Raw genomic sequence first — 22,786 nt, 5'->3', positions numbered from 1 at the left:
GCTGGAGAAACTCAGCAGGTCCCGTGGCATCAATAGATATCCAACCAAAAATTCAGGCCTGAGACCTTTGTCAAGGTACAAGCAAAAGATAGGCAGGTAGGTGCCTGAATAAAGAGGTAGGGAGTGAAGGGGAAAAAGAGTAGGGAGATGAGTGTGGGTCCATAGCCAGGAGACATGGATAACAGGGCAGGAGAATTGTATGGGGGAGGGGGCGGGGTAAATCTGTGAATTCTCATCTTTTCTCCTCTCCATATCCAATTAGCACCTTTTGTCTGTTGGTCTGTACTCCTCCCCCTGCCCTTTCTTTTAGTCAGGCACTTGTCAGTTTTGGACCTGAGCTCTTCTTCAAGGTGTGCCTGCTTTTTACTCTAACCTTGAAGAAGGGATCAGGCCCAAAACATCACTAATATGTCTTTCCTCCTATGGATGCTGCGAGATCTGCTGAGTTCTTCCAGCATTTCTACGTTTTTACTAAAATCAAAGTGTCAGCACGCTTTTGTGTTTGACCACCCCCTTCCCGCGAATTATTGGTTATCCATCACTGCGTGACCTACTGAGTTTCTCCTGGGCATTGCACTTGGCACCAGCATCTGGAGAGATTCTTGTTTAACACAACAGCGCGGGTACAGCCCTCAGTGGTTACTCTGGACTATGGTTGCTGCGGGAACTCATAAGCTGATGCCGTGCACAACTTTTGATCCAATAAAGTTGGACTTTGGATCGCAGTGAATCGAGGCTTGCAAGTGGGGAGTGCTCTGAAGTTGAGGAGAACTCCTCCGCTGAAGAATGGAGCTTCAGGCGCAGCCTAGAGGAGGAGGTCAACCCACTTTGTGTCGTTGTGGCCCAACGGCTTTCCAGACTCTTTGGGTCAACGTCAGCGATGTCCACTGCTGGGGGTTGAGAGGAGAGGATGGAGCGACGGAATCAGAGGTGGCGTCCGGTTATGACTGGGGCTGCAGAAACGTGGCAGGTCGTAGGTCTGGAGATCCATTGTCCTTGGCCTTGGGGTGAGTTCTGAAGTCTAGAGCATGTGCTGTCCTTGGCCTCGTGGTGAGTTTGGAGGTCTAGAGGATGCAATGCCATGGACCTCGTGGTGGACGGCACCAGAGCTTTTGGGATCTCCATCAACTATGACTATGTGGTAGCTAATGCTAGCAGACTTTTAACTCCTTGTCCTGGAGAGGTCCGTGACCTGACCTGTGATGGCTGCATGACTAGAAGCCCGTAGCAGCCCCTGTGGATTGGGGAATGTTCTCTACTTGAATTTGCGGACATTTTTAACGTCTAGTTTGCATCTAGTGTCTACTTGTGCCATTATCTAATCTCTGAAAAATTAATTGTATGTAGTACTCTTTTGTCAAGCAGCTTTTGTATAATTACTGTGATCTCGAGAACGTTGTCTCAGTTTAATTCAATGGCACTGCTTTACAATATGGTGTTAAAGTGACAATAAAACGCTGCCTGATACCTGACATCTGACCTGATACATTCACTAAACAAATGCCTCTAAATCATAATGAAGAAATTTAAGATGTACTACTCAATTTCTGAAACAAAACAATTTAATTTGAAATTTCATTGCAGATCCTTTACTACCACAAAGAGAATAAAGGGGTTTGATAATTTTGGCTGAAATATACACTAAGAATTTTAATATTTAAGGCAGTGGTTCTCAGCCTTTTTCATTCCACTCACGTACCACTTTAAGTATCCGTTATGTCATTGGTGCTCTGTGATTCGTAAGAGATTGCTTAAGGTGGGATGTGGGTGGAAAGAAAAAATTTGAAAACTACTGTTTTAATTGTCCCTAATTGACTTGTTTTGTGCATGGTTTCATAACTCCAAAGGAAATGGCCCAATGACAATTTTTCTCAAACAAAATATTTCAGTAACAATTGGGTCTAGAGCATTGATTCTCAACCTTCCCTTCCCTCTCACATCCTACCTTTTGCAATCCCTGACTAATCACAGAGCACCGATGGCCTAGGGATTACTTAAAGTGGGATTTGAGTGGAAAGGAAAAGGTTGAGAACCACTGATTTAAGGAGTCAGCTATATTTATACATATGTTTAAGCCAAAGGCCAAATCCAAACTATTTAAGTTATTCGATGTCAAGCCACTCCTACATATTAATCGGTTACTGTGACTGGATAATGGGTCCAGACTTGAAACACTGACTGACCATTTCTCTCTGTGGATTCTGCCTGACCTGTTGAGTTCCTCCAGCTGTCCTCATTGTCACCTCCATACACTCTGAATGGAAGCCAAGAGGGGAGTAGGATCATCGATTGTCTCAGGACTGCCTGCATGTATACCCAATACCATCATCTTCTCCTGTACTGAACTAATGCCGCCTAAGCTCTCCTTTTAAATGCATATGCTCATGAGGAAGTATCAAGAGGTAGGAAGTGTGAACCACTGCATTAATCCCATTCTCAAACATTGATCTTCAGTTGTGAGAGGAACTCCTCTGGTCACTTCCAATTCACAAGGATGCTGAATTTATTGTTGTACACAGTGTAGAATATACACATGCACCAAGATCCTTACTTGCTGTAGTTGTTTCGTTAAAAAAAATCTCAAAAACAAATAAAATGCAACTGTATCTCTGCACTCAGTTAATGAATTCCACTTAAATGTTGTAATGGACCCTTCATCTGCTCTCTTTTTATAGAAACCGGATAATATTTTCAATAAGAAGAGATCAGAATCAATCACATTAATTCATAATGGATACACCCATTGATTCTCAAAATATTAATTAATAAATGATGCATGACAAAATATAGGTTCAACAATTTGTGGTATAAATATGGATTTGAGTTGTGTGTGAATAGTGCGTGTACATTTTGTTTGACATCACGTGCCATCTTCTTTGAAGAAGGTAGCACAGGGTCAGAATGAAACAATATGGAAACAGGCCATTCAGCCCAAGTTGTCCATTCTGAACAAGTTGCCTGTCTGAGCTGAGTTTTAAACTTAGACAATCAGCATGGTAATGGGCCCTTTTGGCCCACAAACCTGTGCCCAATTGACCTACACTCCTGGTACATTTTGGAGGCGGAGAGAAAACCGGAAGAAACCCCCTTGGACATGGGGAGAACACGCAAACCCCTTCGAGTTACCGCAGGATTCGAACCCCAGTCCTGATCGCTGGCACTGTTACCAGCGTCGTGCTAACTGCAACGTTAACCATGCCGCCCTTACTGTCACATAGAGTGAAAAGCCCATTTTGCTTGCTATCCAGGCATCACAAGGATGTCGCCATTTCTTGGCTCCATTTTGGATTTAATAGTCGCAACTCAATTGGGAAAAGCAAAGTCACAAGAGTCACATGACAATGGTCAAACTGGGTTTCTAGCATTTTAACAAAACAGGTAAATCAGATTTATTCATAGACACATCCTACCATTCCAGGAGCTGCTCGTCCCATTTCCCCTAAATTTGCCCCATATCCTTCTATGTCTTCCCTATCCATGTATGTATCCTGCAGATGTTCTGAGGCTCTCCTTATCTTATTTGTAGCAGTACTCTAAAATATCCCAAAGTCAAAATTAAATTTACAACAATTGCTACAGAAGACTCATTTACATATAAAATGTAAGTACCCCTCCCCCTTTCCCCTTTGCACCATGACAGAAATAGTCTGCTGATTGGCTGCCTTAGATGATCGACCTCATCAACCATGTGCTCGTTTCTGATGTTCTCGTTGCAGGGATTAGGCATCAACCAGTCTGTTGAGTTGACTCATTACTTTCTGTGATTCAGCAGGCTGACTCTGTATTGATGTCAGGAATAGACACATCCTCATTCCTTATTTCAGTGTCGGTAAGTATGTCAAATTCTAAGTAGAGTCCCATGGGGGCCATAGCCCCCAAAAAAGTTTGAGCATGACTGTTTGAGAGTCACTGAATCATAGAGACATATAGCATTGGAACAGGCCCTTCAGCCCAACTTGCTCATGCTGACCAAAATATGCCAGCCCCACCTACCTGCATTTGGCCATATCACTCGAAACCCAAGTGTCCATCCAAGATTTTTCTTAAAGATTGCAATACAGTTCGTTTCCGATCACCCAAAACCCACTTAACCGAAGTTCTTTTCGGCATCAACATGTGGGTCTCTGGCACTCTGTTAGTGCCGGTTTGGTAACATGAGTGGGCGACTGGAGGAAGTTGGCGGGTCAGGCAGCACATGGGGAGATTGTCCTCATTTCAGGTAACTCTCCATTTCTTCTTTACCCTCCACTGTGCTTGGTTCTCCACTACCCCCAGAGTCAGAGTCAGACAAATCTAATCGATCCACAAGTTCACAATCCGAGTAAAAACATTCCTCCTCATCTCAGTCCTAAATGACCCACACCTTATCTTCGGACGGTGAGGCTTTCATTGCCTCATGATTCCTCCCTAAAGAGTGAATCCAACAAGTGTTTGAGGGATTGGTGCACAGGGCCCAGCCCTTCAGTATCCAGTGGTAATGAGGCCCTAGACTATTTTCCATCTCCATGAGATTTTGTGGGCACTGCACCAAGCTTCAGTGCATCTTTCAGTGCTCTTGCACCCCAGTATGCGTCTGCCAGCAGCGTTTGCTTGTGGACTTCTCCTTCCACCTGCGTCCTTCACCAGGTTGATGATTATCCAGCTACAGTGGATGCTCATCTCAGTGTATGTTCCTGGGAACAGTTTGGATCCATTATTACCTGACTGCTTGGAGACCACCTCAACTAGGGCCATTGCATCCACTTCCAGAGCTTCTTTGTAAATGTATCTTCCTTAGGAGGTAGATTATCAATGCATTTTCTTGCAGGAGATCTGATCAGGAGGGTCCCACTCACTACCCATTGCTGAATTTAGACTTGCTCGCTGATCTGATTTCAGATTTCAGCTTTATTGTCTAAATGACATCACAAACAACCCTGAAATTTGTTTTCCTGTGGGTGAAGCAGGATTACCGCAGTGCAGTAAAGACCCTGACTCAATGTAGACAAACAGACAGTCCTATACAGAGATAGAAAAAAAAGGGCACAAGCAAGAGTCCTTAAGCGAGTCCTTGACTGAATTTGTTATTGAGGAGTCTGGTGGTGGAGGGGAGCAGCTGTTCCTGAACCTGGTGGTGTGAGTCTTGTGGCTCCGATACCTCTTTCCTGATGGCAGCAGTGGGAACAGAGTGTTTGCTTGATGGTGTGGATCCTGCTGCTTTCTGACAGCAGCGTTCCCTGTAGAGATGTTCTCGCTAGTGTGGAGAGTTTTACCTGAGATGTCCAAGGGTGTGTCCACAACCTATTGCAGAGCTTTATGCTCAGGGGTATTGATGTCTCCTTACCAGACCATGATGTAGCCGGTCAGCAGCACACTTTCCATCACACATCTGTAGAAACCTACCAGGGTTTCCGATGTCATATCAAATATCTACAAACTCCTGAGGAAGGAGAGGCACTGATGTGCCTTCTTCATGATGCCATTGCCGTGATGGGAGCAGGAAAGTTCCTTTGACCTCAGCAAAATTTATTTCATCATCCGTGAGACCTCTTGCATTGCTCTCCACGCCGAGGTAAGTACACAAGCCAGTGAGAACACATCACGAAGTGTGTTTCTTTAAATACATAGGTCATTCTCAAGTAAGGCTAAAGTCACTTTCAGGTGGCCAGAATACCTGAGTGTAAAGCTGCCTATTCTACCCCAGTGCGGCTGTCGGGTGGCCACCTGAAAGTGGAGAACATGGCCAGGAGGAGGACTTACCTAACCCTCCTTCTGTAGGTATAATCTCCAGCTCGGAGAATCCCCCATTGCACCTGAAAGCAACAAAGCAAAGTGGCTAGTAGCTTTCAGGTGGTCTAGAAGGGGACGGGCTGATGACAGTCAGCCAACGACCCAACTCCCCGCTGCCTGACAGTCCCCCAGCGCAGGACGTCAGGGCTGGGGCGGCCGGCACGGGACTACGGGGCTGGGGCGGACAGCACAGGACTATGAAGCCGTGCTGGCCGCCCCAGCCCTGACGGATCTTTGAGAAACTGGCTTATTCGTGGCAACATTTAACATGTGCTCTAATCTCTGCCGACTCTGAAAGAAGAATGATGTAGAGCAAGCCATGCATGTTTTGATGTCCATTAATCCATCAACTAAATGTGAAGTGAGTTGTTGTTTGCAGTGAGATTTTACTGTTACTGGTATCACTAATAGAAAAAAGCCATTAGGATAATATCCTTCTCTGCTCTCATTCAGGCACCAGCACTTCTCGTCTCAATATCTTCTTGTTTTGTTTTGTATTGATGAAGACAAGGACACAATCAAGTAATTTTTGACAAAAGTTGGCACAGACTTGCTGGAATAGTTGGGTCGAATAATTCTATGCCCTGATATCAAACCCTAAGCAGCTTCTTCCTATCGGCCATCAGATTTTTGAATGGACAATGGACCACAGACACGACCTCATTTTCTTTTCTCTTCTTTTGTCCTCATTTATTTATCTTTAAATAGTGCCTTTATGGAAATGTCATTTATACCAAATTTTGCGCCTGTAACACACAGCAATGCCACTGCAAAGCAACACGCTTCGTGACACATGTCCATGACAATAAACTGAATTCTAATTCTGATTCTGACTTGAAAGTTGATTCTCTGCTTTGCTCGCAAACCATTCACACAGGTACAAGAGAATTCATGGAATACAGAGGACACCTGGCAATGGTGGTCACTTTCACCAGGCCAGCGCATTTGGCATGCCCAGAGTCTTTCTTCTGAGAACGTTTGGGTGACTATTCGATGCCCCCATTTTGTTCAGTAAATAGCTCAACCCTTTAGTTATAGAATGGATGAAAAGCTTCACTTGGTCACTTGTCCAGGTTCGTTCATCCTCTTTAAGTGCATCCACAGTACTGGGTATAGTATGGTAGCCATTTCAGTGGCATGAGTCCAAGATGGTTAGTTCGAGAATTGGAATAGAAGGGACTTGGAGGTACAAGGACATGGTTCCATGAGAGTGGTAACACATGTAGACAAGATAATAGAGAGGAGCTTGCCTTCATCGATCAGGGAACTGAGTACATGTGTTACAACTGTACAAGACATTGATAAGTCCACACATGTGGAGTATTGTGCACAGTTCTGGTACCCTTCTATGGAATCATTAATATGGAAAGGGTGCAGAAAAAATTCACAAGTATGCTGCAGGGACCAATGGACTTAAATTATAAGAAAATTGGAATAGGTTGGAACTTTTCTCCTAGTTATTCTATCCTTATAACGGTCTATAAATTAATGGGGACATTGATAAAGTAAAATGGTCACATGGTTGGGGATCTGAAAACGAGAGGGGATGGATTTAAGGTGAGGGGGTAAGATTTAAAAGGGAACTGAGGGGCAATGTGGGGGATATGGAAGGGGCTGCCAGAGGAAATGGCAGAGGTGGGAGCATGTTTAAAAGACATTTAGACAGATCCATGGATAGGGACCAAACATAGGCAAATGATTCTCGTATGGATGGCATGGGCTAATTGAGCTGAAGAGTTTGTTACTGTACTTTAAATGACAATTCTGTGACTCTGTTATTATTACAAAGTCTTCAGCCTTGGAAATAGCCCAAGTGAATGATGAGATATAATAGAATGACTTGATTCTGTGCAAAAGTTGACAACCCCCCCCCCCCCTCCAATTATGGCCCATAGTTTGCTTATATTCCTTATATCCCATGAAGAAATTAACCCTCCTATTTTTGGCCCTGACCAACAGACCATAGGAGCTCCCAATGCCCTGATTGCGAAGCCCCTCCTTGGTCGCATGGCCATCCGAGCACCCGATGTCCCGACCACCCACCCTGGCGCCCTGACCATGAAACTTTACCTTGGCTGACTGCCCATCCAAGCTCCCAATGCTCTGACCATGAAATCTCGTCTTGGCCGCCCGCCCATCTGAACTCCTGATGCCCTGACCCATGAATCTTTGCTTTGGCTGCCTGTCCATCCAAACTCGTGACACTCTAACCGTGAAACCTCATCCCGGCCGCCCGCCCGCCCCTCTGAACTCCTGACCCCTCGACCACCCAACAATCAAGTTCCCAACACCCTAAACAGCCACCCATCCAAATCCCCTACGCTCCTACACCTGCCTATCCAAGCTCTCGATGCCTCAACAGTGAACCCTCGCCTTGGTCATCTGTAGGACTGGTTTTGTCACATACGACTTTACAGATCTATAAAAGGGAACAGAACCCTTCAAAATAGCTGTGAAAATGTAAAATGCATCAATGCAGGTAGGGGAAAAACACAAGTACTTCATGAAGACAAGAGTGGATTCAAGGAAGGATTTTTTATTGGGCCTTTGGATTGGGATATGTGGAAACATTGTGAATATTTGGGGAGGGCTCAGGATAGTTTACAACAATTTTACGTCCCAGAATTGGGAGTCAGAGCAATTCAGTTCAGTTCATTTAATGGTATTTAACAGTTTGACCCCATGAGCTTCCTTTGGGTGTTCTGGCTTCCTCCCAAAGATGTATGAGGTTGGAAGTTGAATTGGATACATGGGTATACTTAGCAGCTCAGACTTGTGGGCCAGAAGGGTCTGTTTCCATCATCATCGAGAACATCTACAGGGAATGCTGCCATCGGTGCTACTAGACTCATTCCACCAGGTTCAGGAACAGCTGCTGCCCCTCCATCATCAGACTCCTCAACGACAAACTCAATCAGAGAGGCATTTAAGGACTCTTACTGGTACACTTCTGTGGTAAACCACTGTTTTGGCTACTGCCGGCTGGACTCATGAGTCTCCTGAGACTCATCTTGCTCATAACCCCTTTGCATGAAGTTGGTTGTTGCTCCCATCTATAGTCAATAAAAGCCTATAAGTTTCACAACCTCAGTCTTTTGTGGTAATTGATGGTGCCTCAATTTTATTGACTCTAATTGTTCAAGAAAATGGAGCGATATCTGAAACCTGACAGACTAAACATAAACCCTCCATCGACTGATGCCCTGAACATGTTTGAACTCTGAGTACGCTGCTTCGAGGACTTCCTGACGGTGACCGCAAACATTGTTAACGCGGACGAGGACAGACCGAAGCTCCTCTTCTCATGAGTCGGACCCTTGGTCCGTCCATTGATGCCAAATCATATGTGGAGGCCATGGGTATACTGAAGGTATATTGCAGAAGGGTGAACGAGGTCTATGCAAGGCACCTCCTGGCCACCAGGAAGCAGCGACCCAGTGAATTGAGCACTGAGTACCTGCAGGCCCTCCTGGCCCTCTGCAGGGTGTGCAACTACAAAGTTGTGTCAGCCGCCCAGAATGCGAAAGGGCTCATCCACTCCAGATACATAAGAGACCGACTCCTGGAGCAGAAGATACTCGACCTGCAAGGGGCAGATGAATTAACAGTGATGCTGGAGGTGGCCCTCCAAAACTCATCTGCCTCTTGGCTGCCACAGATGCCGCTATCTTGGGATGGGGATCATCCTGCACCATGAACGACTGATCGCACTCCTCTAATGACCTGACTTCAGCCGCCCTGGCAGGTGATCACCCCCAAATGCTACTTCTGCAGGCAGGGCAAGTACCCAAGGAAACGCTGCCCTGCCAAAGAGGCAGTATGCACTAGACATGGGAAAGGAGACATTACGCAAAAGTCTGCCAGTCTTAACCGCCTGCGAAACCTAGCAGCCGTCACCCCAGACTATCCAGTCGGTACCATTTCCTCTGCGAACCAACGACGCCATGTGCGAGCCATCGGGACCGCCATTTTGGACCGCACAGCCAGTGCCATTTTCTCAGGCCTGCAGAACCGCGGAGGAACAGCGAAGGTGGCCATCTTGGGATCTTGGGCTCTCATTGGACTCGAACAGCGAGTTTATACTGGCCTCCATCACCCTGAACCAAGAGGGACCACATGGACTCGCCAGATCCATGATGGACGTCTATGTAATCAGGTGCTTAACGAACTGTTTGTTTGATAGTGGGAGTACAGATTCCACCCATGCCACCTCCCTTGACAAGCCATCCAATCAATCTCGCATCTGCACCGCTGTAATATTTTCCCTGACAAGCAATGCCACACACCCCTTACCCCTCCAATTCTATCATACCTAAAGCAGCGAAATCTCAGAATATTTTGCTGCCAGTCACACCCTTCCTGCAACCACGTCTCACTAATCACCACCACATCATACTGCCAAGTGTTCATCCACACCTTTGGCTCATCCACCTTCCTTACAATACTCCGAGCATTAAAGTAAAAGCATTTCAGCGATTTCCCACATCTTACCTTCTGCCTATCCCCATCCTTACAGCAACTTTATTATTTATTATCATCATTTCCCCTCCATCACGGCACCAATCCTTATCCTTCTCGATCATTTGTCTATTCACCCTTGGTCACAAAAAATGACAGATGGGAAGAACATCTCATGGAAATTGAAAAAATGTTTGCAAGATCATTCGAAGCTCAAAGTGAATTTGGAAATGCTTAGGACTTATAATTGTTCAGGGCAAAGTTGTGGCTATTCAAGTGGAAGTGCAGGTGATTTCTGAATTCCCTATTCCCAATGGCAAGAATGCAATGAGACGATTTTTAGGAAAGGCAGGGTATTATAGGAAGTTTTCGAAGAATTTTGCAGAAATTGCTCTTCCTTTAGCCAATCATTTGAAAAAGGAGGAAAAATGTGTGATGTCAAAATCCCTGTTTTAAAATATCGAGATTTTCTTTAGCAGTGGATGCCATTAATGAGGCAGCAGATAGGGGGCAGTGTTGTTGGAAAAGCATGATGATGAAATTGGACATCCAGTTGCCTAATTTTCAAAAAATTTCAATGCTCATTAAAGGAACTATTCCACTCTTTTCTTTAATACTCACTCTGCAAAATTTTGATGAACCAGTAATGATATTGACTGACCACAATCCTCTGGTATTGTTGAATAAAATGAAGATTAAAAATAGAAGATTATTAAACTGGAGTTTGATTTTGAAAGTGTCTTTGGTGCATTTCAGTTGCTGATTGGAGGAGGTAAGTTTGTGCATGTCCAACAAACAATAAATATCTCTCTGAAACCAACAAAGACCTTCCTGAGCGGTAACAAGTTAAAGCACCAGAGCCTGGTGCAAAGAATACCTGTCCATTTCCGTGCACAGTATGCAGAAAGAAGAAGAAAAGACATGGACAATTACCAGATACCAATGAACTTAGAGAAGTGAAAAGTGAATGATTGGACAGTGAAAAAGAACTTTCCTAAACAAATAAACATTGCATACATGTGTGCTTAGAATTAGATGGGGGTTAAATTTGTTACAAGCCCAGAGGATCCCAAAACCCAACAGCAATAGAAATTCACCAAGACAATGGTTACTAAACAAAAGTTGCTTTTAATTATCTTTAAACATAAAAACAGGATCAACCTTTAACTTATTACGATTAACTTAACTTAACCTAACTTAACCCCCATCTAATTCTATGCACACACGTGGTATGCAATGTTTATGTGTTTAGGAATGTTCTTTGTTTCACAGTCCAGTTATTCACTTCTCCAAGTTTATCAGTACCAGACAATTCTTATACTGGGCACAGAATTCAACATTTATGAATCTTTATCAGGCTCTGGTGTTGATAGTTAAATAGTTACCACTCAGGAAGGTTCTTTTTGGTTTCAGAGAGACGCCTGTTGCTCGTTGGACATGCACAGTCACTTCAGTGTCTTGCTGAAGAAACCTGTCCCATCATGGGTTTTCCAAATGATAACCTCTTCTTCCAGGTCACCACAGAGTTCCTCTTGTTTCCCTTATTTCAGGAGAAATACTCTAGCCAGTCATTTCCTCTTGTAAGGATTATAAGTGTTTTGAACAGGCTGAACTCAGAACTCACAACCTGTCTTCAAAATGGGGTCTTTCAACAAGCCTGCCAGCGTACCATGTTGCAGCCTCAACTGCTACTGTAGAACTGACCTCTCTCTCTCTCTCTCTCTCTCTCTCTCTCTCTCTCTCTCTCTCTCTCTCTCTCTCTCTTTCTCTCTCTCAGAGAAAAATCCTGTTTGTTCTTTCCTCTCTCCGCTTGTAAAAACTGAAACCTCTCCCAAGGCTTCAAACCCAATCTTTGAAAGATCTTTAGCAGCATATGAGCCCGGACTTTTCCATTTGCAGCTGTTTTTGAAATTCTTTCCAAAGCAGTTCCATTGTCTTTTGCAAAGCCAACCTGAGCCTGAAAGTCTGACTTCGGCAAAGCTCTTGCATTTTCAATGAGATGTCTTTTATGAAATGTTAATGTCTGTTTGTGAAGTGATCTACACTAAACCCCCCACAATGTATCTCTTTTAAATACATATTAATCCATAACCATAATATAATCCGTAACAAGTTAAGTTAGTCTCATAAGTCAAGTATTGATCTTATTATTATGTATTAAGAAAATAAAATCAATTTTGTTTAAGAAGCCATTGTCTTGGTGAATTTCAGTTGCTGCTGGGTTTTGAATCCTTTGGGCTTGTAACAATACTCTCGCTTCTCTTTCGCCATCCCCTGCCCAGATATGACCACAGCTACAGTCATCAAGGGGCTCCGCAATGTCCTCACACTCTTTGTGTACCCCTGCTTCATCCATAGCAACTTGTGGACCTCATTCATGAGCGACGAGCTGCGGCAGTACCTGCTGGCCATGGGCATCACCATGAGTAGGACCACCAGATACAATCCCAGAGGGAATGTGCAGGTGGAAAGAGAGAATGCTCCGGTTTGGAAAACCATCCTCCTGGCACTAAGGTCATGGGGCCTCCCTATTTCCCACTGGTAAGAGGTCCTCCCAGACGAACTCCACTCCACTCCTTCCCAGCAGCAACTGAAATTCACCAAGACAATGGCTTCTTAAACAAAATTGGTTTTATTTTCTTAATACATAATAATAAGATCAATAATTGACTTATAAGACTAACTTAACTTGTTACGGATTATGGTTATGGATAAATATGTCTTTAAAAGAGATAGATTGTGGGGAGGGGGGGGTTTAGTGTAGCTCACTTCACAAACAGACATTAGTCCCTGGCTGAACTCCCTGGGACTGGAAGCATGCCAGGCAATCTAAGACTAACCCACTGGTTGAGCAGGTCCATATTCTCCATGCAAGCCCCCTAGTACTCCTACATGGCCTTCCCTGATGGGCACAAAGATATGTCTCGATCCAGGAATTGGCATCATGGGGTGCCCCTCCGACCCCTATCTACCCCCACTGACATCCTGCGGGGTCCCTGAACCTGCTGCTGACCACACTTCACCCCCAGCAACTGCTGTCACTCATGGTTCACCACACTCCCTCCTCCCTTCATCTGTCCCTTGCCCCTGGAAAACTGTAACCAGTTTGTAACTGACAGGCTGCTCAGGGCACCACGACTGCGCCCAAACTGTTACCATGTTGTTCGCTGCGGCAGAGGGCACCTCCTCTGATAGGCTTGACCTGTAATATATGTATATGCATATAAATTTGCTTTTTTTTCTTTTTTTCTCATCCCGCAGGACTCTTCTTAAAGGGAGGGGTGAATGTGGTAAACCACTGTTTTATTGTGATTGGCTACTGCTGGCTGGGGATGCCTCCTGAGACCAACCCTACCTTTGCATGCTTCCCATTTACCCTGCCATGGTCAGTCAATGAGTTGGTTGTTGCTCCAGTCAATAAAAGCCTATTAGTTTCACAACCCCAGTCTTTTGTGGTAATTGATGGCGCATCAATTTCATTGATTTTTTTTAAAAATTCTCTCTGTATTGCACAGTCAGCTTGTTTTAATTTCTTTGTTTGCTTACAAGTGTACGTTGAGTACAGATTTTTTGCACGACCAATAAGTGGTAAATCTGCCTTGCCCTCAGGAAAAAGCATCTCAGGGTTGTATGTATTTACTTTGACAAATGAATCTGAAAATTGACAATTTAAAAAAAACATCAATTCAGTTCAATTGAATTTCATCTCAATTCAATTCAACTTGGACAAGGTTTGGGTATTCAACAGTTTCAAAGAACTGTGCGTGAAGGAATCAGTTGAATATGTGTGCATCCACAGATCAGGTGGGTACTCAGAGAACATGAATTAAGTGAAGGTACAGGAAGGGGGTGGGGCAACTTTAGAAGATCTACCTTGAATGATAAAAAAAAATGTCTTTTTTCAACAAACTGACTGGAATGCTTTTCATATTTCCTGAAAGACCAAATAGAGACTGAAAAAGACTTTTCATTGGAACAATTCACTTCATAATTTACAAAATTCTTGAATACAGTGAACGACTTATTGGTTGAATAAACTGGGAAGCTTTTGGCAGGGGCTCACTGCAGGGGAGCCCTCTCCATATGGTTTTTCATCATGGGTTAAGGGTGAAAGGGGAAAGGTTTAGGGGGTACTGCTTCACATAGAGACTAGTGAGAATGTGGAATGAGCTGTCAGCTGAGGTGGTGAATGTGGGTTCAAATTTAACATATAAATAGAATTTTGACAGCTGCATTGGATGGGAGAGGTGTGGAGGGCTATTGGCTGGCTGTAGGTCAATGGGACTAGGCAGAATAATAGTTCAGCACAGACTAGAAGGACCGAAAGGCCTGTTTTCTGTGTTGAAGTGTTCTACTGTTCTATGGTTCTCTGGCAAGACTGAAGGTTACATCTGAGCCCTGCATCATCAGAACGAAAAAAATATTGTTTCTTAAGATGTCAGTGGGTCATGGGTCACATTCATCGCGTGGAGTTTTACAGCACCAAAAATGGCCCTTTGTCCCAACCAGGTTGTCTATCTGAGCGAGTTCCATTTGCCTGCATTTTGTCCATACTCTTTTCACCTTTCCTGTCCACGTTCCTATCCAAATGTCTTTCAAACATTATAACTGTACTCTCATCTTCCTCCACGAGTTCATTCCACACACCATCTATGTGAAAATATCACCCCTCACTTCCCTTTCAAATCTTTGCTCTCTCATCTTAAATCTATGCTCTCGAGTTTTCGACCTGATGAAAATGGGTGCGTCCATTCACCTTGTCTGTGCTCCGCATTATTTTATATACCTCCATGACGACATCTTCAGTTTTCTAGTGTCTAGATAAAAAAATGTCCTAGCCTGTCTTGTCTCCTCTAATAACTGAAGGCCCCCACCACCCCCCCCCCCCCCCAGTCCCAGTAACAACTCTGAGAAGAAGGTGTAGAGGCTATATGGTTTACTGATCATATCAGGGGTTTGGATCTGGAGCTTGGGCTGTTGATGATTTAAACTGGACTCCGCGTGGTTGCAGGGGTGGCTGCAGTGCTGGAAGAAAACCCATGGACATTCAAGGACTTTGAGGGGACTTCTTTTGCTTCTCTTTCTCTGACTGTAAGATGTGCTTCGGACATGAAAGCAAATCTGTATGGCAGACAAAAGCACTGTATTTGCACTGTATTTATTACATGACAATAGAGGAATCTTGAAACTTTTCTGCACCCTTTCCAACTTAATGGTATCCTTCTTATAGCTGGGCAACGAGAGCTGCATACAATACCCCAAGTGTGGTCTCACCAATGGCTTTTACAGTTGTAACATGATGTCCCACCGATGATGGCAAGTGTGCCCAACACATTCACCTCCCTGTCAACCTGTGCCACTGAGATTCCCAAGGAGCAGGACTTTTAAAGTGACTTGGAATATTTCCCTCATGAATAGTCAAAATGAACCTGTGTTTATATGGAGCAGAGGGGGTGGGAGAAAGAGCACATAGTCTGTTCCCCTTGTCACTGCACACAACGCAACAGTGGAAATTATAATTCTGGATGTCTCCCTCAGTAATGGGCCTGCTTAACAATGTAAACTTGGGGTCAACGGCACTGACGTCAGATGTGAGCTGCAAATCTATAAATGATTGAAGAGCATTTATTCCACTCTCTTGGCAATGAAGTAGTCCTCAAAGTGCAGTGGAAGAAAAGAACAGCACAGCAGGACACCATTAGCTGCATAATGCAGCATCTTGCTCTGGAACAATGTAACGCGGTGAATCATGAGTCATCCTACTCCCACTTGGCATAAACGAAAGGCGGACAGCACTCAAAGGCATCGCTGCATGAGGTATCAGAGAGAGAGGGAGAGAGAGAGGGAAAAAAAAGTTGATCACTTAGTCTTCCCTTTCCCCAGCTCTTTGAAGAGACAAGCCTTGTCAAACTCAGCAGGTTGATGTCTGTGACGGTTGCAAAATGTCCTCATAATTATTACAATCCCATATGCGACACCAAAGTCAATCCACTTCTAGTTTCCCATTAGATTAGAGCTCACAAATGAATACTTTCAAAAGTATTTATTTTTGAAGGCCCCGTCTCTGGTGACACCAGTCATTTTGTTTTAACAGCTTTCTCACACATTTGAAATCAGATTACAGAGGATGAAATTCACCCTTTTGATCTCTGAATTGCAGGACCCGGAGATAACTTCTGTATCAAAATCTTGCAATCTTTCTTTTTCTCATCTCATTGCAATGGCTTTTAAAACCAATGCTATAATTCCCCTGCTGACCTTTTTCCATGGCTATATTTCCCTTTAGTTATAAAAGATTCCAAATGCCTTACACATCACTACAGGAGAGACCTTAAATTTAGAAATCTGAAATGCTTTAAATATCTGGAACCTTCTTGCCTGAAATCTACTGAAGCTGGAGGACCATTGAAAATTGGGACTGATAATTTTGAAAATAAATTTGGACATGCAGCATAGCAACAGGCCCTTTTGGCCCAGGAGCTTGTACATCCAATTAATCGACAACCCTGATGAGGTTTTAATGGTGGGAGGAAACCAGAGGACCCAGAGGAAACCCATGCAGACGCAGGGAGAATGTGCAAACTCCTCACAGACAATTCTGGATTCGAACCCGGGTTGTTGGCGCTGTAACAGCATTGCACTAACCACTACGTTAACTCTGCCACCTCTACACTAACCATGGCACCCTGGTGCACCTGGTGATTTAAGCACAAGGACAGGAGAAAATAAGAGAAGACAACTCAGCCCACTATTTGACAAGATTATGGCTGTTATGGAGACTTAAACCTCTTCTGTGCCATTGATCCACAACAATTTATTCCATGATCTATCAACTATTTATCAACTGCTCTAGTAGTGATTCAGAATCAGAATTTATTGTTGTGAACTAGTCATGAAATTCAGGTAGCATTACAATGCAAACATTCACATAAACCACCTTATAACACTAAAAAAAAGGTACACAAAAAATTAAAGTAAGGAAGTGTCTTTGATTCATTGATCATTCAGGAATCTGATGGCAGCGGGGAAGAAGCCGTCCTTGTGCCGCTCAGTGCTTATCTTTAGTCTCCTGTACCTTTGACCCAATGGCAGTAGAGTGAAGAGGTCATGGCCTGGGTGGTGGGGGTCCTTGAGGATAGAAGCGGTGGCTTTCTTGAGATCACTGCCTTTTGCAGATGTTAAGTCTGGTGCCCGTGAAGTCACAGGCGGAGTTAACAACCCCCTGGAGCTTTTTCTTGTCCTGAATATTGGCACCTCCATACCAGACATGATGCAACCAGCCAGAATACTCTTCCCGGTGCACCTGTAGAAGTTTTCAAGAGTCTTCAGTGACATACTGTATATTCTCAAACACCTCACAGCCGGTGGCGATGACCCTTCGATGACCGAAACAAATGCCTCGCATACGGGTCTGAATGTAAAGCGTGAGGTAAAGCAAACGACTGGGTTGTAGAGCTCGTTGAAAGAACCAAAGACTTGTTGATCCAAACCAAGGATTTTATTAGCAAAAGACAGGAGCTCTTCACAGGTGGCCGACCAGTCTGGAATGATCCGACCTGGCTAGGGACACAACCCTTTAAGGCCCAGATAGTAGGCGTGGCTAAGCTCTCAGCCAATCGCTGTAAGATACTGTAACTATATACACTGGTGATAGGTCTGTACTATCACATGGGTGAAGATGTGCAAGTCTGGTGTGAAGAAAACAGTAATACCAGTGAATAAAAATGACCACCACATAAAAGGGAACAACAATACACCTTCACGAGATGTCGGGTGAGATAAAAGAAGGAAGCGAGTTGCACACAAGGATCCAAATACAGAGGACAATCCAGAACAAGCTTACGATATTTAACCTAAAGGTGAAGCTGGATACTGAATCACAAAGCAATGTCATTCGACTCAGACTCTACTGCCAGATGTTCCCTGAGAACATAATAAAAGGGTATCCAAAAGATGGTGTGTTAGAAACAACAAATGTCACATGGTGAACCCATGATCAAGCAGCTAGGGACAGCTAAGGTCAATGGCTGCCATAAGGGAAAGAACATCCTCTGTACATTCTACGTGGTAAATTCAGACGGACCAGCAACTCTAGGTCTGGATAGCTGCTGGGAGTTGCAATTGATCTCTGTCAATTACGAGATCCAGATGAAGAAGATATCCAAAAACATCAATAGAAACACACAACAAAAAGAGGAAATGATTTCCACAGAAGTAGCTGCCAGGCCATGACCCACAGTGGGAGCAGACTTGTTCACTGAGAATCAAGAGTGGTGTTCAATAGTAGCCTGTTACTTCTCTAAGTTTTCATTCGTCAAAGGGAGAAAGACCTGAGAGAGTCAAGTATTACCTCCTTGCTGAACAAGGAATACCCAAGCAAATAATATGTGACAATGGATCACAGTTTACATCACAATAATTCAGAAAGCTGGCTGCAGAATATGGGTTTGTTATCACTACATCATCCCCGTACTACCCCAAAGGTCATGAGTTCATTGAAAGACAAGTGCAAACTGTGAAACGCTCACTAGTTAAGTGTCACAAAACAAATGAAAACCCAGACCTCACTCTTCTATCATTACGATCAACATCTTTAAGGGCTGACGTGAAGTCCCTGACAGAACCTCTAAATAGCAGGAGATGTAAAACATCACTACATAGCAAAATATACCCTCCAGAAGACTAGGAGGAAATCAGAAGGAGACTGGCTGACATGCAAGAAGGAGGATACGAACATTATAAACATGCACAAACCTTCCAGAACTCTTCGGAGGGCAGCATGTGCATATTCAAGAGCCGATGCTGAAAACCTGGATTCCAGCAAAGTTCATCAAAGAAGGTGACACACCAAGATCATACATTGTCGAGACAGACTCTGAGCAATCTGCTGAGGAGGAACAGAATTTGCATCTAGCCGACACAAGACATGATGAAGCAGAAAGCTTTAATACCAGCGAAGCCTGCAATACCAATATCAAGTGAGGTACCAAGTGAAGAGACCACAACCACAAATACCGAAACATTAACGCAGCAGTTGTCAGGTGAAGCACAATAAGTTCCATCACCAACACGTGAACCAGCAACACAGAGCCCAACGGTCACAGCCAAATCCACAAGATGGCGAAGCAACAAACCGCCGCCAGTGCGATATCGATTAAAAATATTTTAAAATAGTTGTGTAAATAAACAAGTGTACAAGTTCAGTTACTTAGGTTGCACTGGGAAAAAGTGATAAAGAATGCTACATGTTTCCTTATCTTGAGAAGGAGGGATGTTATATAGTCAGGATAATGTGAACTATTTTGTAACCACATAAAAATACACCCTTCTCACTGTAGTAACTGTAGAGCACCACCGTGAGGCATATGTATATATGTGTGTGTGTGTGTGTGTGTGTGTGTGTGTGTGTGTGTGTGTGTGTGTGCGTGTGAATGTTTCCTGAGATGGTGGAAGGCATCAGTAAGCAAAATCTCTTCTGTTATTTGAATCTTGCATCTCTAAGTTATTTAAGAAACTTCCCAAGTAACCACCTTCTGTGAGAAATTTTTATACAGTAAAAGAAATGAAATGCTGGAGGGACTCAGCAGATCTCACAGTGTCCAAAAAGAGATATATCCGATGTTTTGGGCCTGACCCTATCTTCAAGGTACGAACGAAAAGCAGGCAGGCACCTACATTTAAAGGCTTGGGAGGAATGAATGGGCAGGCAGAGGTGTACAGCCTAACAGGAAAAAGGATAAGGATGGACACAGGAAAGAGGAGAGATGAGAATTGATGTGGGGAGGAGGCATTTGCTTGGGGTTCTGTGGAATCAGAGCTAGGGGAGAGGAGTCAGAGGGAAAGAGAAGAGAGAGAGAGACAGACAGACAGAGATCGAGGAAAGGAGACATAGGGAAGGATTGGGAGTGGGGAGTTGGTAATAGAAAATAGAGAGGTTGACATTAATGCTATGTGCCTGGAGGGTGACCAGACAGAATATTTATTGATTGTTGATTATTGATCCTCCAATTTATGGAGGATCAACAAGTCTTTGGTTCAGCCTCTATATACCTCAGTTTTAAATGGTCGAATCTGGTTTATGTCTCATTGTTTGAGACTGTCCCCAGTGAAAATATTGCAACTCTCACACTGTCAAACTCATCTTAAAATTTGTAAAAAGTTATCCCTCATTTTTCCAAACTCCAATGAATACAGTCACAAGCTATTTCGTCCAGTGGTTCTCAAACTTTTTCTTTCCACTCACATCCCACTTTAAGTAATTCCCATGCCATGGGTTCTCTGTGATTAATAAGGGATTGCTTAAGGTGGTTTGTGGGTGGGAAGAAAAAGGTTGGGAACCGCTGCTCTATCAAATCTCACCTCATTCTTCAACATTCCAGGGAAGAAGCTCTTCATCTGTTTAACATTACCCTGTAACTCAATTCCTCAAATCCCGTCAGCATTTCAAGTTCAAGATCAAGTTTATTGTTATCTGATTGTATAAGTACAACCCAACAAAACAGCGTTCTCCAGTTCTCGGACCAAAAACATCCAGACATAACACACATACAGATGAATGATACATATGCAGTGTATATATTATAAAAGAAATATTGTTTAATAAATAATAGAGTCTCAGAGAGTTAGTATGAGCAGTTCATTCAGTTGATTAGCTGTCTCACTGCCTGTGGGAAGAAGCTGTCTCTCAGCCTGGTGGTTCTGGTTCTGATGGTCTTGTATCTCTTTCTCAATGGGAGTAGCAGGAAGATGCTGTGTGCTGGGTTGAAGAGGTCCTCAATGATTTTGCACGGGAGACCCCAGTTATTCTTTGTGCCATCCTTATCGTCCTGTGGATTGACCTCCAATCCATTTCTCTGCAGCAACTGTACCACACCGTGATGCAGCCGGCCAGGACGGTCTCAACAGAGCTCCTGAAGAAAGTTGACACAATGGTGGCCAGTCACCTTGCCTGCTTCATTCATCTCAGGAGGTGCATTCAATAAAGACATATAACTAATGTTCTGGGCTTGAGCCCCTTCATCATGACGTAGGTGGCATATCATTACCTGTGATATCTCCTGAGTTCCTCCACCATCATGGTGTCCTGCAGACTTCAGTGTTTCAGTTCCTTATCTTTAAACTTGCAATTTGTCTTTTTCACTAATTGTTGGACCTGCCTGCACTTGAATAAAAAGATCTTCTGAAGTCCACTCACTTGAGATCTCCGTTCATTAATCTGCCTTTTGATCCCCTCACCAACAGGTGCCTTCCCCATGTGGAACTCAATTTGCCAGTCTTTTGTCCATGAGTCAAAATTCCATTTCTTGTCATGCACAATAGATTGTGTTAGGCAGGTTCGGCGCCAGAACGAATGTTAGAGGAAGACATTAATGTGTGGGGGCTGGGGGAGGGGGGTGGTGGGCACTGTGCTCATAAATTACCTCAACGGGGGTGGGGAGGGGGTGTTGTGTGATACCAGGACCTTACCTGCCGACAAACGTTGACATCATCTGCCCCTCTGATGTAGGTGATGGGACCGCTGCTTTTGTTGCGTCAGGCATCACTAGGTGCTAATGACACTTGATGGCCGCTCATGATGCCGGAGGGGGTAGTGGCGGGTCTGATGGCGAGCGATGGCCACGACCCTATGGAGGGGTGGGGAACACAGCACCTCTCTTGGGCGGATTCCCCCTTTGGCGCAGACCCTTGTGTTTAGCTTTGGATTCCAGCATCTGCAAATCCTGTGTGTCACCAGGTTAATTTCTGGGATGACTACAGGATGGACGGCAATAAGACTGAAAGAGTACGGTGAATGTTTATGAGGATTTTGCCAGGGCTGGAAGAAGTGAGTTACAGGGTGTGATGGTGACAACAAGTTTGAAGAGTTCAAGCAGTAGCAAGTCCTGGACGTGGTTTATTTACAAACAATAACCTCATTTACATGTGGGGAAATTTCCAACAAGGACCATACTCACACCACAAAAAAAATGCTCACAAATCATATACAATAGATGCCGGTTAATCTCTGAAAATCTCACCACCCCTTAAAAACATGTCCTGTTGTAGAGCTCAGTGGTCTTGTAAACCTGGGGTCGCGATTTCATCCCTCGATGGGAGCCTCATTTCTGGGAGAGGCGCTGGACAAAGTGGTGACTCTCTGTCTTCCTTACGGTGGACAACATTAAAGAATTTTGTGTATGTTACATTCTAAATGTAGTATTATGTGACAATAATGGAACCTTTACTTTTACCATTACCTGGGAAAGGGGTCTGCCTGTCCACCCAATCAATGCCTCTTATAATTTTACCTCCCCTACAGACCACAATCAGTGAGGATTTGTAAGAACATCTCCTCCATAACCATCAACAGCACTGGAGCATCACGGGGCTGCGTTCTTCGCCCGCTGTTCTACTCACTATACACCTGTGGCTCGTTATGACAACAACACCACCTACACATTTGCTGGCAGTTCCATGGTGGTGGATTGTATAAAAAGTGGCAATGAGTCAGCTCAGAGGAGGGAGATTGGAAACTTGGCTGAATGGTGGACCAACGTCACCAAAACTAAAGAGCTGATTG

General features: G+C 44.1%; 1 long non-coding RNA gene across 1 annotated transcript in view; it reads right to left on the bottom strand.

Moving 5' to 3' along the window:
• Positions 1–22,366, bottom strand: part of LOC138756053 (uncharacterized) — an 82,447-nt gene extending 60,081 nt beyond the window's left edge. Inside the window, exon 1 of the long non-coding RNA XR_011352705.1 lies at positions 22,245–22,366. This is a non-coding gene — a long non-coding RNA (uncharacterized lncRNA). The remainder of the gene's footprint in view (positions 1–22,244) is intronic.
• Positions 22,367–22,786: the final 420 nt, after the last annotated feature.

Source organism: Narcine bancroftii, chromosome 3, assembly GCF_036971445.1.
Source record: "Narcine bancroftii isolate sNarBan1 chromosome 3, sNarBan1.hap1, whole genome shotgun sequence".
In the NCBI taxonomy this organism is placed as follows: Eukaryota; Metazoa; Chordata; class Chondrichthyes; order Torpediniformes; family Narcinidae; genus Narcine; species Narcine bancroftii.
Note: the sequence above shows the minus strand (reverse complement) of the source record. Positions and strands in the feature narration are given on the sequence as shown.